This window comes from Bombina bombina, chromosome 1, assembly GCF_027579735.1.
Source record: "Bombina bombina isolate aBomBom1 chromosome 1, aBomBom1.pri, whole genome shotgun sequence".
Lineage (NCBI taxonomy): Eukaryota > Metazoa > Chordata > Amphibia > Anura > Bombinatoridae > Bombina > Bombina bombina.
The window spans coordinates 150,498,574-150,516,304 of NC_069499.1; the positions used below are offsets into that span (position 1 = coordinate 150,498,574).

Sequence of the window (17,731 nt, forward strand, 5' to 3'; positions counted from 1 at the left end):
AGGGCCCTGATACGAAGATCTTACAGTCTTACAGGTTACAGATGCAGAGACATAATGTTTGGGGTAGCTTGTCACGTGGATTGTAGTTGCAGCAGTGAGTCAATGCAGCTCAAAATTTATTTTGGGTAGAATGAAAAACATAGGAGAGATGGTAAGCCTCTATGAATAGGTTGGTTTTCACACACATGCACACGTGCCACAGCACATATGATGTGTAAGCCTGTGCACCAGTATTCAAGCTCAGGGAGCTGGTGGTAGTGCGTTTTGTTTCTGTGAAGACTTAATTTGTATCATATTAGCCACTGCTGTTTGAAAGTGCTGTTTAATACTGGTGCCCAGGCCCTCACAGCATATGTGCGTATGCTGCTTAAAAACAATAATACTTCTTTGCTAGAAGCATTTTCCCCTAAAATAATATATACATATACAGTATATATATATATATATATATATATATATATATATATATATATATATATATATATATATATTTATATATGTATATATATATATATATATATATATATATATATATATATATATATATATATATATATATATATAAATCCCAAATAAGTGCACTCTCACTCCACAACAAACAACTTGAGGGTGTTTGGGGAAAGTATGTCTACTAAGTACAGAGGACCCAGCACTCACTCTTATCTTCTCCTTATTCGTGACATTTTGGAGGCAAACCTTCCCCTACTCAGACAACTAACAATCTGAAACCTTAGTACATAATATTTATCCAAAACCCACGCCACAATGAATATGTGTTAACCAATCACATTTTAGTGTTATATCTGTCATATCCCATATATATATATATATATATATATATATATATATATATATATATATATATATATATATATATATATATATATATATATATATATATATACTGTATATATATATATATATATGAGAGTATATAAACAGCGCTGTATACAGCAAATATAAACTAGAAATACACAATGTGTAGAAAAAAACACTTTATTTTACTGACAAACCATGTCTTAGAACATTTAAAAAGATATAACATAAACCTATTCACAAAGCAATAGTATTAAATGTTGCTATTCTATATAGTCCTAACACATAGGTTAAAAAACTATTTGCACAATGGAGGGCAAATTATTATTTTTTTAGATAAAATGGAGCACTATTGTCCCAACTTTCATACAATATACAAATTTACAACATACAAATATGCAGTATTAAATCACAAGTATAAAAACCTTTTAAAAAACTTAAATTCATATAGTACTCTGATAAATGAAGAGCGAGAGAAACTGCAAACACTTGCCTGGCCAGACTCTGTGTATACGTTACCACTACTAGTTTCAGGGACACGCCCCTTTCTCAGGTATATATATATATATATATATATATATATATATATATATATACTGTATATATAAAAGTGTTCAAAACAATAATTAATTATATCATCCATCTGTGTATGTGCTAACAAACTTTATTTTATATGTTTCTTTAATCTTAAATAAAAGATGTACCTTATATAAGCTCCTGTGTAAATTTCACATATGGAAACTTTTACTCTGTGAGTGTTGAACAGTAAACCAATGTCACGTGGCTTATAGGATACACACGAAGCAGAATGGCGTTCACACACCGCAGTTTACTGTTCACCGCTCCCGGAGTAAAAGTTTCCATATGTGGAATTTACACAGGAGATATACAGTATAAGGTATATCTTTTTATTAAAATTAAAGTAGCATATAAGATAAAGTTTGTTAGCACATACACAGATAGATGATATAATCAATTATTGTTTTGAACACTTTTATATATATATATATATATATATATATAAAATGATAGATATACCCCTAAAATGTGATTTTTAACACATAGTCATTATGGGAGGGGTTTGGAATGTATATGCGCTGAGTATAAAACCAAAAACATAAACATGTAAATATATTTCTTTATAGATTGCAGAATTGATATGTTAAAGTGTTTTTTTTATCTTCTTGAGAGTAGTTATTATTAGTAGTATTGTTATTATTATACAAAATAACAAATATTAAAAACAAAGACCATCACAAATAGTTAAAATGCACAGATAAAAATACATTATAAATATGCAATTTATAATGGGTGAAAAGTATATATTTACTTAGTTTATCAGACCAGGAACAGGGCATAGAATTTATAAATAACACCAACATACTTAAAGGGCCATTATACACTCATTTTTTCTTTGCATAAATGTTTTGTAGATGATCTATTTATAAACCCCATAAAGTTTTTTTTTTTTTTTAAATTTATAATTTTGCTTATTTTTAAATAACATTGCTCTGATTTTCAGACTCCTAACCAAGCCCCAAAGTTTTATTTGAATACCGTCAGCTACCTTCTCCAGCTTGCTCCTGTTTGTGTAAAGGGTCTTTCATATGCAAAAGAAGGGGGAGGGGGGAGTGTCTTATTCACACCAGGTGAGCCAATGTCAGGTGGCATATATGTTCAGCCACCAATCAGCTGCTAATTCCTAGTACCTAGGTATATTTTCAACAAATAATGTTGTTGTTTTTTCATTTCCCATTAGTGTATATATAGATAAAACATATATTTCATTCAACACTAACATGAGCTGAAAAGAAACCTAATTCATACAAAGATTTATTAGATGTGAAGCACTAGGAAGCCTAACTTTATTGGACAATCTTCTAAATAGACTGTAAAGTAAAAATACAATTTGCATGCATCAGATTGAGCATGTAATTGTAACCTCTTACCAACAGCCTACATACCCTGTTAAGTTAAGGGGTTAAATAGTGCGGTACTCAAGACCATGCTATAGCCCAATACCTCTAGCAGTAAGGCATGTTGTAAGTGAGACCCACACTATTACAAGTGTCTTGACATGTATCTCGTCAAGGGCATGAGACTCTTTTAAATTCACTTCTATTTTCAAATCTACGTTATTCTCTTTGTATAGTTTGCTGAAAAATAATATGTACATGTTCTACAGTGAGCTAAATGGTGATTGGGTTGGTAGCCTCCATATTTATCTCTTCTCATTGGCTTACCAGATGTTTTAATCTATTTCCCAGTAGTGCATTGCTGCTCTGGAACAGTGTTCCCTCTTGTCAGTTTGTCAGTAGCCCAACATTGAAACAGTTAATTAGAGCAAATAGCAAACACTACACAATGCAGGCTGTACGATGTGGTTCCCTTAGTAACTGTTTCACTGCTAGGCCACTCACAACACTGTACTTAGAGGGAGCACTGCTCAGGAGCTGACTTTAACTGTGCTTCATCCATTTGCAGGCTTAAACATACAGTTATAAACAAGCAATAGTGCAATAATAAAATGTTCTAACATATTAGAACATTTTTGTTTGCACTTTTATATCCCTTGAAATAATATTTTAAAGCATAAATCGAATATAGTCAATTAAAAGAAATAAACAGGAAAAGTGTAACATGAAATATAGGGAGGTTCTACCTGAACACAACTGTTACAATACATTCAGTGCTTCCTATAGCCCATGGAATGTTGTCCTTGTGAGCAAATGATTTCTGTGTTCATTGTTATTTATCAGAACTGGGTATCATGCCTGCCTGTTAATTGTGTTCTGTAAGCAACAATATTGTATTGCTCTCCTGAAGGACATCTTGTTGACTTAAATTGTGATTATTTTTTTTCATAACTACTTTTAAATTATGACTCATACATTTTTTGTTCACATTTTCCATATATCAAGATACATTGTATCTGAATACAATGCATTTATAGCCTATTTTGCATTACATGGCAGAAACAAATTGCTGCTTATGAATATTTTATCTGCAAAGTCATAATCCACTGTCACTTATACATTTAATTTTAAGCTATAGTGACACCTGTCTTTATTGGTCTAATGTAACATCTATTTTTCTAGTTTATTTTAAGTACCAGTTCTATGAACACCAGTTGTTATCACTTGCCATGTTTATTTGCATTGTACAGACTTTCAGCTGCATGTTAGAAATATGGCTAAGTCAAAAGAATGGTCCAAAAGTTTAAGCGAAGAGATTATCGCCCTTCAAATTGGTGAATTTTGGAGATGTTTTTCAGGTGTAGGTGGCAGGAATTTCCCAAAGACTGGATGTGGGGAGTAAAAGAGAGATCTGAGTCAAGTGTGACCCCAAGACATTGGGCATGTAGGGTTGGGGTAATGATGTTATTATTAACAGTTAAAGAAAGTTAAGGGTTAGGGTTTTTGGAAGGAGGGGGGAAATAAGGAGCTCAGTTTTGGAGAGATTTAGCTTAAGGTAGTAAGAGGACATCCAGGATGATAGACAGTTAGTGGCACAAGTCAGTAAGGAAGAGCATAGGTCTGGTGCAGAAATGTAGACTTGGGTATCATCAGCATATAAATGGTATTGAAACCCATGGGACTGTATTAAGGAACCTAAGGATGATGTATTAATTGAGAAGAGAAGGGGACCAAGGACAGAGCCTTGTGGTACCCAACAGAAAGTGGTAAAGGGTCAGAGGATGTGCCAGAGAAGGTTACACTAAATGTCTGGTTAGACAGGTAAGAGGAGAGCCAAAAGTGGGCTGTGTCGCAGATGCCGAAGGATTGGAGGGTTTGGAGCAAGAGAGTGTGGTCAACATTGTCAAAAGCTGCAGACAGACCAATAAAAGAAAAGTGGTCCTTTGACTTTGCTGTAATTAGGTCGTTAGTAACCTTAATGATTGCAGTTTCTGCAGACTGTTGGGCACAAAATCCAGAATTGCAATGGGTCAAGGAAGGAGTTTAATGTGAGGAAATGTGATAAATGTGTATATACAAGCCTTTCCAGAAGTTTTGAGGCATAGGGAAAAAGGGCAGTAGTTGGATGGGGATGATGGATTGAGAGAAGATTTTGTGAGGATAGGTGTGATTAGTGCATGTTTAAGGGACGATGGAAATATACCACTGCTGTGGGAGAAATTCAAAATATGTGTAAGGATAGGAGTATGAGCAGGAAAGAGGGAGGGCAGCAGTTCTGAGGGGATGGAATCAAGGGTACAGGAGGTGAGAGGAGGATATAAGGGCAGAAACTTCTTACTCAGTAGCTGGAGCAAAAAAGCAGAATCTGGGGCTTTGTGGGTTTTGGACATTGGTTGGAGACTGGTAGTGTGTTGAGAAATTATTTCATTTTTGATGGAATCTATTTGTTGGTGAAGTGATTGACAGAATCTTAAACTGAGAGAGAAGTGGAAATAGGAGGGTGTTAAAAGTGGAGAACAGACATTTTGGGTTTGAAGAAAGAGTAGAGATAAGAGTAGACAAGCAATCCTGCTTGGAGAGCTTAAGGGTGGAATAGTAAGAGTTTAAGATGAACTTGTAATGAAGGTAGTCAGCTGAACATTGTTTTTTTTCCTATGTCACTCAGCAGTGCGGGAATATCTATGTAGGTTACAGTAGGTAGCGTGTCAGAGGAGTATGCCAGGGATGAGGATGATTGCATGATTTTTGAGCTATGGTAGGAGGTGCCATTTTGTCAAGGACTGCTGTAATAGTGGAATTATAGTGACAGATAGATTGGTCAGGGCAGAAAAAGGACTAGATGGAAGAGAGTAGAGGTTTGAGAGTGTTTGAAAGATGTTGCCAATCAAGTGACTTAATACTCCTGTGGAGTTTGGTGTGAGGGTTAGAAGGAGGGAGGGTAGTAGGAAGTGCTGTGATGTTACAAGTGATGAGATGATGGTCAGTAAGAGGAAAGGGGGCAGAGAGAGTGCATCAATAGCTGAAAATCAGATCAGGGGTGCATCCATCTTTGTGTGTTGGAGAGTCGGACCATAGTGACAGACCATAAGAGGAAGTGAGCTGGAGAAGTTTTTTTGCACAAGGGGCAGTTGACAGGGAGGTTTAAATCCCCAAGAATGAGGGCAGGGATGTCTGAGGAGATAAAATAAGGTAGCCAGGATGCAAAATGATTGAGAAATTGAGTCAAGGAGGAGAGAATAAGCAAATCATTTGGGTTTCAAAGGAAGAAAATGTGAGGGAAGAGATGGGTTGTATTTGCTGAAAGTTGCAATGAGAGGAAAATAAAATATCTATACCACCCCCTTGCCTTTTTACAGGCCTCAGGTGTGGCTGAAGTGAAGACCCCCGTGTGACAGTGCAGCGGGGGAAGCTGTGTCTGAGGTAGAGAGCCAGGTTTCTTTGAGAGCCTGAAGGTTGAGGGAGTGGGAAATAAAGAAGTTGTGGATAGAAGTTAGCTTTATGCACACAGAGCGAGAGTTCCAGAGTGCACAAGTAAAGGGGTGCTGGTTTTAGTTACAAAAGGAACTTGGATAAGGTTTCTAAAGTTCTGGTGTTTTGGTCAAAGGCAATGCATACATAGGTGGGTGAGTTTAGGAAGTTGTGGTGGACCGGGATTGGGCTATATTTCACCAGCAATTAGTATGAATAAGAGGTAGAATGACATAAGATGAGACACAGATTTGCAGTATTGACAGTGTCAATGTGGAGCAGGGGAGAGAGAGAGAGATTAGGAATGTGTGAAGTTCATGAGAGCAGAAGTGAGGTGAAGATAAAAGGGGTGGACCAATGAATGTAGTAGGTGCTGAGGGTGAAAGGATTAAATGTTTGTTGAATAGATAAGAGGTAGCAAAAAGGAACATGAGGATATAGAACATTTTGCAAAAAGACAAACAGTGAAATACATAAAACACAATATTACAAGAGTAGTTGCCTAGAGTCTTGCCCCTTGTCCAATCCTTGTTCAATTCTTGTATAATTCTTAGCTTAATTGCCTCACTTACAAAATGTTCACTTCAGACATGTGAACTTATGCTATTGTGAAATTGCACACTGCCAAGGCAATGCACCCCTGGTGCAATGCACAGGCCAAGTTAGTGTTAAATATATAGGCAGGGCCGTCAGTTGGGTCCATTCAATTAGTTGATTACTAAATCAAAGACAGTTTAAACGGCCAATTGGAAAGATAGTTTCTGGTCAGCTCTATCCATCTTTCTATCTATCATATGTCTGTCTATCTATCAGCATATATTAATATATAAACAAAATTCTTTGCTGAAGTCGCTATCATTTATTTGTGAAATTGCAGCTCTACAGCCCCTTAATTTTAGATAGAGAATAAGACTGCTATTTCTTTGTATTTTGTTAATATTGGTAGTAGGCCATGTGTGCATAATGATGTTGTGGTGCATGCTATCATTAAATCAGCAGTGTAGTGTATTCATTCCCCATGCATGCCAAATTGCCTTTTTTGGCAGAACAATAGCATTCAGTTTTCTGCCACTATGCATTCATGTGTGTATATGTGGAAGCTGCAGAAAACCTTCCAAAAGTACTTAGTCTGTTCATATTTTTGAGGGAAATAAAAACGTGAAAAGAATGTATAATTCTCAATAATCAAACTAGCTTAACTTATATTATTTATTTTATTTTAGTTAATATAATTAGACATTGAGGGCTAGCTTACAAGTAGCTTACAAATTGCAAATGGGCAAATGTGCCCGTTTGTGGGCACGCAATAATTGACCAGCCATTACAAGTGGCTGGGTATTGCTACCACAATCTCGTGGTAGCAATTAGCGCTCAGAAAAATGGTTAATTTTCTAAAAGTGCCCCAAATGCCCTCAAAATAGAGAACACTATAGGTTTTAATTAAAAAAGTTAGCATTTTTTTAATAATAAACAACTGCACTAGGCAAAAGTTGGTGGGAGTGGGGTGTTAGAAAATAACAGGCACTGAAAAGTGCCTTTACATTGCGGTCTATAGGGAACTGTGTGTTCCCCGTAAATATATATGGTTATATACATATATATTTATGTGTTAATATGTGTATATACACATAGTAACACACATATATATATATATATATATATATGTATATAAGCATATACATATATATTTAAAAATGTGCTGCCATCGCTGCGCTACTTACGCCCTTTGCTGCGCTAGGTTCTGATGCCGTCTCTAAAGGCATGAGAATGAGACTCCCATTGGAGCCTATGGAGGCGTGCTCTCGTGAGCGCAAAGCTTCCCAGCAATATTTATTCGAGCTCACGTTCGCATTGCTCTTAACTTGTAATACCAGCACACATTAGCGTGCATTGGTATTACACATTGGAGCGCAAATATCGATTTCATGATTGTTTTCAATTGTCTATTAGCGTGGCCGGACTGTTATCCGACGGACGCTTGTCCGGCGGATATTTGTCCGACGGACAATATTCCGAAAGACATTTATCCGGCTGCTGGGTGGGAATGAAGCTTAAAAATCATGGTTTTATAACATTTTTAATAGTGGACTGACAAAAGACAATTAAATCAACTTATATATAACATAAATATATATAATCTTCTTTGCTATATATATATATATATATATATATATATATATATATATATATATATATATATATATATATATATATACATATACATATATATATACATATATATATATATATATATATATATATATACATACATACATATATACTATATATTAACTTATCATTATATTATGTGTTAAAAGTACATCGTGAGGGTAGGGACCCTTGGATAGGTTCCCAGAGGCAGTTGCGGCGCCCGATTCACTGATTGTAACAGAAAATGTTGGATCGTATCTGCCCTCAGCCGAATGTATCTTGATTTATTTAAGTAAATCTTATATATTATGTGCTATTGACTTTAAAAAGTCTAATCTTGAGTATTCACTGTATTTTTCTAAAAATTATCCTGTTGTTTATGATTTCATATTTTTTTTTTGGTTTTCTCAGTTCAACTCCAGAATCAATTTTTTCAATTGTTAACTCCCATTCTGCTTGTTCTTTTTCTTATTTTTGAAACTAGTCTGCAAATGCTTGGGTGGGTTATAGACATTCGTTGGTCAAATGCTCTGTGCCATCCTTCTAGAGAGTTGTTTGTTCTAGGTAACCCTAGTTTTGTTCTTTCAAAAGTGTTCCACATCTTAATATCGAAAGTAGGTTTTCTTCTTGTACCTTGTTGTAGTTCGCCAATCCAGGTTTTTTCAAAATAATTTAAAAATTCAGATAAAATGTTACTGTTTTGTTTTTCTATTGATTTTACAAAGTCATTAAATGTTTCAACTACATCTTCCACTGGCACAAATGCTCATGCTTCTAAGCATTTTATGATCAGAGCATTTTTTTCATTATTATACCATATTTTTAAGCCCAAAGATTGTATTTTTCTCCACAGGCATTGGGAAAAATGGAAAAAGCATCCATAAATTATTGTATTTTGTAAAATATTTGTCATGCAATTTATTGCTGCTCTTTCAAAATCTACAGTAATTGATATAGGATTGATATCTGGATTTTTTTCTTTTATAATACTAAAAATTAAATTATAAGGCCTAGATTTGGAGTTTGGCGTTAGCCATGAAAACCAGCGTTAGAGGCTGCTAACGCTGGTTTTAGGCTACCGCCGGTATTTGGAGTCACTCAAAATAGGGTCTAACTCTCACTTTTCAGCCGCGACTTTTCCATACCGCAGATCCCCTTACGTCAATTGCGTATCCTATCTTTTCAATGGGATTTTTCTAACTCCGGTATTTAGAGTCGTTTCTGAAGTGAGCGTTAGACATCTAACGACAAAACTCCAGCCGTAGGAAAAAAGTCAGTAGTTAAGAGCTTTCTGGCTAACGCCGGTTTATAAAGCTCTTAACTACTGTGCTCTAAAGTACACTAACACCCATAAACTACCTATGTACCCCTAAACCGAGGTCCCCCCACATTGCCGACACTCGAATAATTTTTTTTAACCCCTAATCTGCCGACCAGCACCTACGTTATCCTTATGTACCCCTAATCTGCTGCCCCTAACACCGCCGACCCCTGTATTATATTTATTAACCCCTAACCTGCCCCCCACAACGTCGCCTCCACCTACCTACACTTATTAACCCCTAATCTGCCGACCGCAAAGCGCCGCCACCTACGTTATCCTTATGTACCCCTAATCTGCTGCCCCTAACACCGCCGACCCCTGTATTATATTTATTAACCCCTAATCTGCCCCCCTCAACGTCGCCTCCACCTGCCTACACTTATTAACCCCTAATCTGCCGACCGGACCTGAGCGCTACTATAATAAAGTTATTAACCCCTAATCCGCCTCACTAACCCTATAATAAATAGTATTAACCCCTAATCTGCCCTCCCTAACATCGCCGACACCTAACTTCAATTATTAACCCCTAATCTGCCGACCGGAGCTCACCGCTATTCTAATAAATGTATTAACCCCTAAAGCTAAGTCTAACCCTAACACTAACACCCCCCTAAGTTCAATATAATTTTAATCTAACGAAATTAATTAACTCTTATTAAATAAATTATTCCTAATTAAAGCTAAATACTTACCTGTAAAATAAATCCTAATATAGCTACAATATAAATTATAATTATATTATAGCTATTTTAGGATTAATATTTATTTTACAGGTAACTTTGTATTTATTTTAACCAGGTACAATAGCTAAATTAGTTAAAATAATTACAAATTTACCTGTAAAAGAAATCCTAACCTAAGTTACAATTAAACCTAACACTATACTATCAATAAATTAATTAAATAAACTACCTACAATTAACCTAACACTACACTATCAATAAATTAATTAAATACAATTCCTACAAATAAATACAATTAAATAAACTTGCTAAAGTACAAAAAATAAAAAAGAACTAAGTTACAAAAAATAAAAAAATATTTACAAACATAAGAAAAATATTACAACAATTTTAAACTAATTACACCTACTCTAAGCCCCCTAATAAAATAACAAAGCTCCCCAAAATAAAAAAATGCCCTACCCTATTCTAAATAACTAAAGTTCAAAGCTCTTTTACCTTACCAGCCCTGAACAGGGCCCTTTGCGGGGCATGCCCCAAGAAATACAGCTCTTTTGCCTGTAAAAAAAACATACAATACCCCCCCAACATTACAACCCACCACCCACATACCCCTAATCTAACCCAAACCCCCCTTAAATAAACCTAACACTAAGCCCCTGAAGATCTTCCTACCTTATCTTCACCATACCAGGTTCACCGATCCGTCCTGAAGAGCTCCTCCGATGTCCTGATCCAAGCCCAAGCGGGGGGCTGAAGAGGTCCATAATCCGGATGAAGTCTTCATCCAAGCGGGAGCTGAAGAGGTCCATGATCCGGATGAAGTCTTCTATCAACGGCATCTTCAATCTTCTTTCTTCCGGATCCATCTTGCAGACCTCCGACGCGGAACATCCTGCCGGCCCGACGGACTAATGACGAATGACGGTTCCTTTAAGGGACGTCATCCAAGATGGCGTCCCTCGAATTCCGATTGGCTGATAGGATTCTATCAGCCAATCGGAATTAAGGTAGGAATATTCTGATTGGCTGATGGAATCAGCCAATCAGAATCAAGTTCAATCCGATTGGCTGATCCAATCAGCCAATCAGATTGAGCTCGCATTCTATTGGCTGATCAGAACAGCCAATAGATTGCGAGCTCAATCTGATTGGCTGATTGAATCAGCCAATCGGATTGAACTTGAATCTGATTGGCTGATTCCATCAGCCAATCAGAATATTCCTACCTTAATTCCGATTGGCTGATAGAATCCTATCAGCCAATTGGAATTCGAGGGACGCCATCTTGGATGACGTCCCTTAAAGGAACCGTCATTCGTCGTTAGTCCGTCGGGCCAGCAGGATGTTCCGCGTCGGAGGTCTGCAAGATGGATCCGGAAGAAAGAAGATTGAAGATGCCGTTAATAGAAGACTTCATCCGGATCATGGACCTCTTTAGCTCCCGCTTGGATGAAGACTTCCTCCGGATCATGGACCTCTTCAGCCCCCCGCTTGGGCTTGGATCAGGACATCGGAGGAGCTCTTCAGGACGGATCGGTGAACCTGGTATGGTGAAGATAAGGTAGGATGATCTTCAGGGGCTTAGTGTTAGGTTTATTTAAGGGGGGTTTGGGTTAGATTAGGGGTATGTGGGTGGTGGGTTGTAATGTTGGGGGGGGGATTGTATGTTTTTTTTACAGGCAAAAGAGCTGTATTTCTTGGGGCATGCCCCGCAAAGGGCCCTGTGCAGGGCTGGTAAGGTAAAAGAGCTTTGAACTTTAGTTATTTAGAATAGGGTAGGGCATTTTTTTATTTTGGGGGGCTTTGTTATTTTATTAGGGGGCTTAGAGTAGGTGTAATTAGTTTAAAATTGTTGTAATATTTTTCTTATGTTTGTAAATATTTTTTTATTTTTTGTAACTTAGTTCTTTTTTATTTTTTGTACTTTAGCAAGTTTATTTAATTGTATTTATTTGTAGGAATTGTATTTAATTAATTTATTGATAGTGTAGTGTTAGGTTAATTGTAGGTAGTTTATTTAATTAATTTATTGATAGTATAGTGTTAGGTTTAATTGTAACTTAGGTTAGGATTTCTTTTACAGGTAAATTTGTAATTATTTTAACTAATTTAGCTATTGTACCTGGTTAAAATAAATACAAAGTTACCTGTAAAATAAATATTAATCCTAAAATAGCTATAATATAATTATAATTTATATTGTAGCTATATTAGGATTTATTTTACAGGTAAGTATTTAGCTTTAATTAGGAATAATTTATTTAATAAGAGTTAATTAATTTCGTTAGATGTAAATTATATTTAACTTAGGGGGGTGTTAGGGTTAGACTTAGCTTTAGGGGTTAATACATTTATTAGAATAGCGGTGAGCTCCGGTCGGCAGATTAGGAGTTAATAATTGAAGTTAGGTGTCGGCGATGTTAGGGAGGGCAGATTAGGGGTTAATACTATTTATTATAGGGTTAGTGAGGCGGATTAGGGGTTAATAACTTTATTATAGTAGCGCTCAGGTCCAGTCGGCAGATTAGGGGTTAATAAGTGTAGGCAGGTGGAGGCGACGTTGTGGGGGGCAGATTAGGGGTTAATAAATATAATATAGGGGTCGGCGATGTTAGGGTAGCAGATTAGGGGTACATAGGGATAATGTAAGTTGCGGCGGTTTACGGAGCGGCAGATTAGGGGTTAATAATAATATGCAGGGGTCGGCGATAGCGGGGGCGGCAGATTAGGGGTTAATAAGTGTAAGGTTAGGGGTGTTTAGACTCGGGGTACATGTTAGAGTGTTAAGTGCAGACGTAGGAAGGGTTACCGCATAGCAAACAATGGGGCTGCGTTAGGAGCTGAACGCGGATTTTTTGCAGGTGTTAGGTTTTTTTTCAGCTCAAACAGCCCCATTGTTTCCTATGGGAGAATCGTGCACGAGCACGTTTTTGAGGCTGGCCGCGTCCGTAAGCAACTCTGGTATCGAGAGTTGAAGCTGCGTTAAAAATGCTCTACGCTCCTTTTTTGGAGCCTAACGCAGCCTTTATGTGGACTCTCAATACCAGAGTTATTTTTATGGTGCGGCCAGAAAAAAGCCGGCGTTAGTTTTTCGGGTCGTTACCGACAAAACTCCAAATCTAGCCATAAGTTTCCTGATTTTTATTTTTTGATATGCAGTATACTAATGGTATGGTATGGTTATCTTCTATTAAAACATGTATTGTATACAACTGAAAGCCTAAAGGAGCTGAGTCAAATGTTCCGTCACAGAGCCAGTGTTGTTTTTTTGAAAGAAGATCTACATTTTTTTAGTAGACAGAATGATTAAATTTTCACTTTCGTACATGATGAAATCTTCTCCTCTGGTTGTTTTTCTTAAATCATCATTTAAAATGTTTCCATTTGGTGTTGTTCGATGTCGACATACCATTCTGGCAAGAGTTTCTTTTTTAGGTAGAGCTCCTGCTGCTTCAAGGGGGAAATTAGATATGCAATTTTGTATTATGCTTGATGTTACTTCTGAATTTTTAGAAACTTCTTTTATTTTTTCAATTGTTTTCATAGATAAAATTCTTGCTGCATTAGGTGGATGTGAATGATTTGATGCATCTTTTTCAATTATATCATTAATGGTTTTTAGCCTTCCTCCACAAAAACCTTTTTTTTCACATCTCCAATATGTTACATTTTCTTTTTATTTGTCTACAATGCATGCATAACCTTCATATAACATTTTTCTTCCTCCTTTACACGTCTTTATGAACTCCATTTTTTTAATTTGATGTTTTTTTTTAATTTATTTATTTAAGTGTTTGTGTTGTTTTTTTTACCTCAGTAGCCACAATATATATTTAAATTCTCCACTTTTTTACTGATGACAATTACGCAATTACGTGATTGCGTGATTGTGCTATTCGGCGTGCAGTCGGAAGCAGTGTATCTCGGACATATGTCTGACGGACGAATGTGCTTCGGCATTATGTCCGTCGGAATTTTGTCCGAGCACCGTCTATTAGACATTCCATGCAGAATATCACAGTATCTTTTTGTTTTCAATAACCACAAAATACTTTACGGCTTAGAATAGATGTGGGTATGTCAGTGAACTCAACAGACTACAGGTACAAGTTCTATTTTTAAATTGAAATATTATTTAGTGATATTTGCAGTTCATACATGCTGCACACATGCAAAGATAAACATTCACAAAAAGGTATGTGATTTTACATTAAAGGGATACTGAACCCAAATTTGTTCATCTGTAATTCAGAAAGAGCATGCAATTTTAAGCAACTTTCTAATTTACTCCTATTATCAATTTTTCTTCGTTCTCTTGCTATAATTTTTTTTAAAATAAGGCATCTAAGCTTTTTTTTGGTTTCAGTACTCTGGACAGCACTTTTTTATTGGTGGATGAATTTTATCAGCAAGGACAACCCAGGTTGTTCACCAAAAATGGGCCGGCATCTAAACTTACATTCTTGCATTTCAGATAAAGATACCAAGAGAATGAAGATAATTTGATAATAGGAGTAAATTCAAAATTTGCTTGAAATTTCATGCTCAATCTGAATCACGAAATTAAATTTTTGGGTACAGTGTCCCTTTAAGCTGGAAAGCAAAGTAGAACATTTTGCTGCCTAGTTCCAATAGTAAAAGGATGCCCTATCTATCTACCACAATTAAAACCCAATCATAGTCAGTATTGCAAATATTAAAGTTCAACTGATAGACCCTATATCAAAAGACATTGGGCTAGATTACAAGTGAAGCACTATTTTAATGTGCGCCCATAAAGGGGCAAATTCGACCGTTTACAGGCACACGTTAAATAACCAGCCATTACAAGTGGCTGGTTGATGCTCCCATTAACTCATGGGAGCACTTTGCGCTAAGCACAATTAACCAGAGGTCAGACCTCTGGTTAATTTTAAAAATGTGCCCCAATTGCCCCCCAAATAAAGTGTATGGTTCCTTTATAAAAATAAAAAATATGAACATCTTTTTTTAACAAAATAAATAAAAAAATAATTGCACAAAACAGTTATAAGGGGTTAAAGTGAGAGTATGTTGGGTGTTAGAAATTAAAACAGCTCTGAAAAGTGCCTTTACATAGCGATCTATGGGGACTGTGTTTTAAACTGTAAATAAATCTGTATGTGCTTATATACATATATATATATTTATGTGTTAAGATGTGTATATAAATAATTAATTGGCGAAAAAGTCATCTCCAAAGTATATAAGAAACCCATTAGTGGTAATAAACTATTACACTACAGCAGCTGTCATCCTAGACACACAGCAGCTGCAGTAGCAAAAGGCGAATTCATTCGCCTAAAGAGAAACTGCTCGAATGACGAAGATTTTCGCCAGGAAGCAGTAGCCCTTGAACAAAGGTTAAAAATGAGAGGGGACACACAGAAGACAATAACGAGAGCAAAAAAACTAGTTGAATCCAAGATGAGAGACTCCTTCCTCAGAGGAAAAAATAACAATAAAAAACAGCAAGACAATTTTAAAGGGCTAACATTTGTTACAAATTACAGTGCCCAGTTTCCCGAAATTACCAATATAATAAAAAAGCATTTTTCCATTTTGGCAGCTGATGACAAATTGATCAAGGTTGTCAAAAAGGGAATTAGGTGCAGCTCAAGGAAGTGTCCTACTTTGGGGTCCTTGCTGTCTCCAACTGAACTTAAGTCCCAAACAAAACCCAGTGGTACCTGGTTGACTAGCAGAGGCATGTATAACTGTGGTCACAAAAAATGCAAGCCCTGCGAGTATTTAGAAAAAACAAAGTCATTTAAGTCCCAGGTGACAGGAGAGGTCTTTCAGATAAACACCTGTATGAATTGTATGACAGAGAGTGTCATATATATGCTCACATGTCAAAAATGTAAAGTTCAGTATATTGGTCTCACCTCAAGGGACATTAAGACAAGAATAAGGGAGCATATATCTACAATTTCCAGAGGTAAATCCCAAACCCCCCTGGTTAAACACTTCACAGAGAGACACAATGGAGAAATAAACACATTAAGGTGGTGTGCTATAGAGGAAATAAAAGTCCCCAAAAGGGGAGGTAATTTAGATAAACTCTTAGCAAGAAGGGAGATGTTCTGGATTTTGAGACTCAGAACAAGACTCCCCGAGGGTTTCAATTCCAGGTATGATATTATTAACTATTGGGAATGATCTACCCCTATCATTCAACTCCAAGGGTTACATTACCCCTAACACACCATACATGCACTTATATTCTTTAAGATTACTCCAACATAGTAACTAATTTATCTCTCTTTGTATTCCTAATAAAGTGTAGTTACATAAATAGGTTATCTGACAAGTAGCAAACATGTTAGATAAGCTTCTAGAGAAGGGTGAGGAGTAGATATTAGGGAAACAATATACACATAATATGTTGTGGTTTCCCACAGCCAATCTGATCAAGTGTGGAGAAACCCCCAAGAAAAGATATCATGAGGGTTATATAGAATAAACAAGTATATGTAAAATTTCCCACCCACACTAATAGTGTATATCGGCATGTCTTTTCAAGAAAAGTTGAGCCAATGTAATTCACTATAATTAATATTTTTGTATTCAAGAGGCCAAACAATATCTTTCCTATAATATTGGGGTATTAAGTAGATTTTCCTCAGAAGTCTAAGCTATAGATAGATTTGTTCCAATGTGTTTCATCTGGCATATCCCTTTAATCACACATGATATAGAAAGCACAATTCTCTAATATAAGTATGAGTAGCTAAATAATAGCAGATAAAAGTAGTGACTTAAAGAGTGATAGGGTTAAGTTCACAGCTGTAGGTGTTCAGCATTACCTGGGCATTAGAAGGAGGAATAGCGCATAATGTTTTTAACCAATTAGAAAAGATTCAGGTGTTCTTAAAGGCAGGGAGCACAGACACACAACAGGCTATGATTACGGCTAACAGCCGAAACGCGTAAGCCCGTGTGCTGCGCTCTTTTCCCCAAACAAGTGGCTAGGCTGTCACATATTTCTATTTTTGAATTTTAAATATATTCAATAAATCATCAAATTTTTACGGAGTGTGGTTTTGTCTTTTTTCTTTGGAAGATATGTATATACACATATAAACACATAACTATATATATATGTATACATTCATATACATACATATTTTAAATTTGCTGCCCAACACTGCGCTAGGTTCTTTGCCATGTCTGACAGCATCAGAACGAGGCTTCCATCTTGTGAACACAATGCTTCCAGGCAATGCGAACGTGAGGTCACATTCGCATTGCGCTTAACTTGTAATACCAGCGCACATTTGCTTGCACTAGTATTACTGAGTGGAGGGCAAATATCATGTTTACGAATGCACAATATTTAACTCCAC

The 17,731-nt window shown here is 36.2% G+C and overlaps 1 protein-coding gene across 1 annotated transcript in view; it reads left to right on the forward strand.

Moving 5' to 3' along the window:
• MDGA2 (MAM domain containing glycosylphosphatidylinositol anchor 2) overlaps positions 1 to 17,731 on the forward strand; it is a 1,262,343-nt gene that overhangs the window by 1,214,834 nt on the left and 29,778 nt on the right. The window lies entirely within an intron of this gene.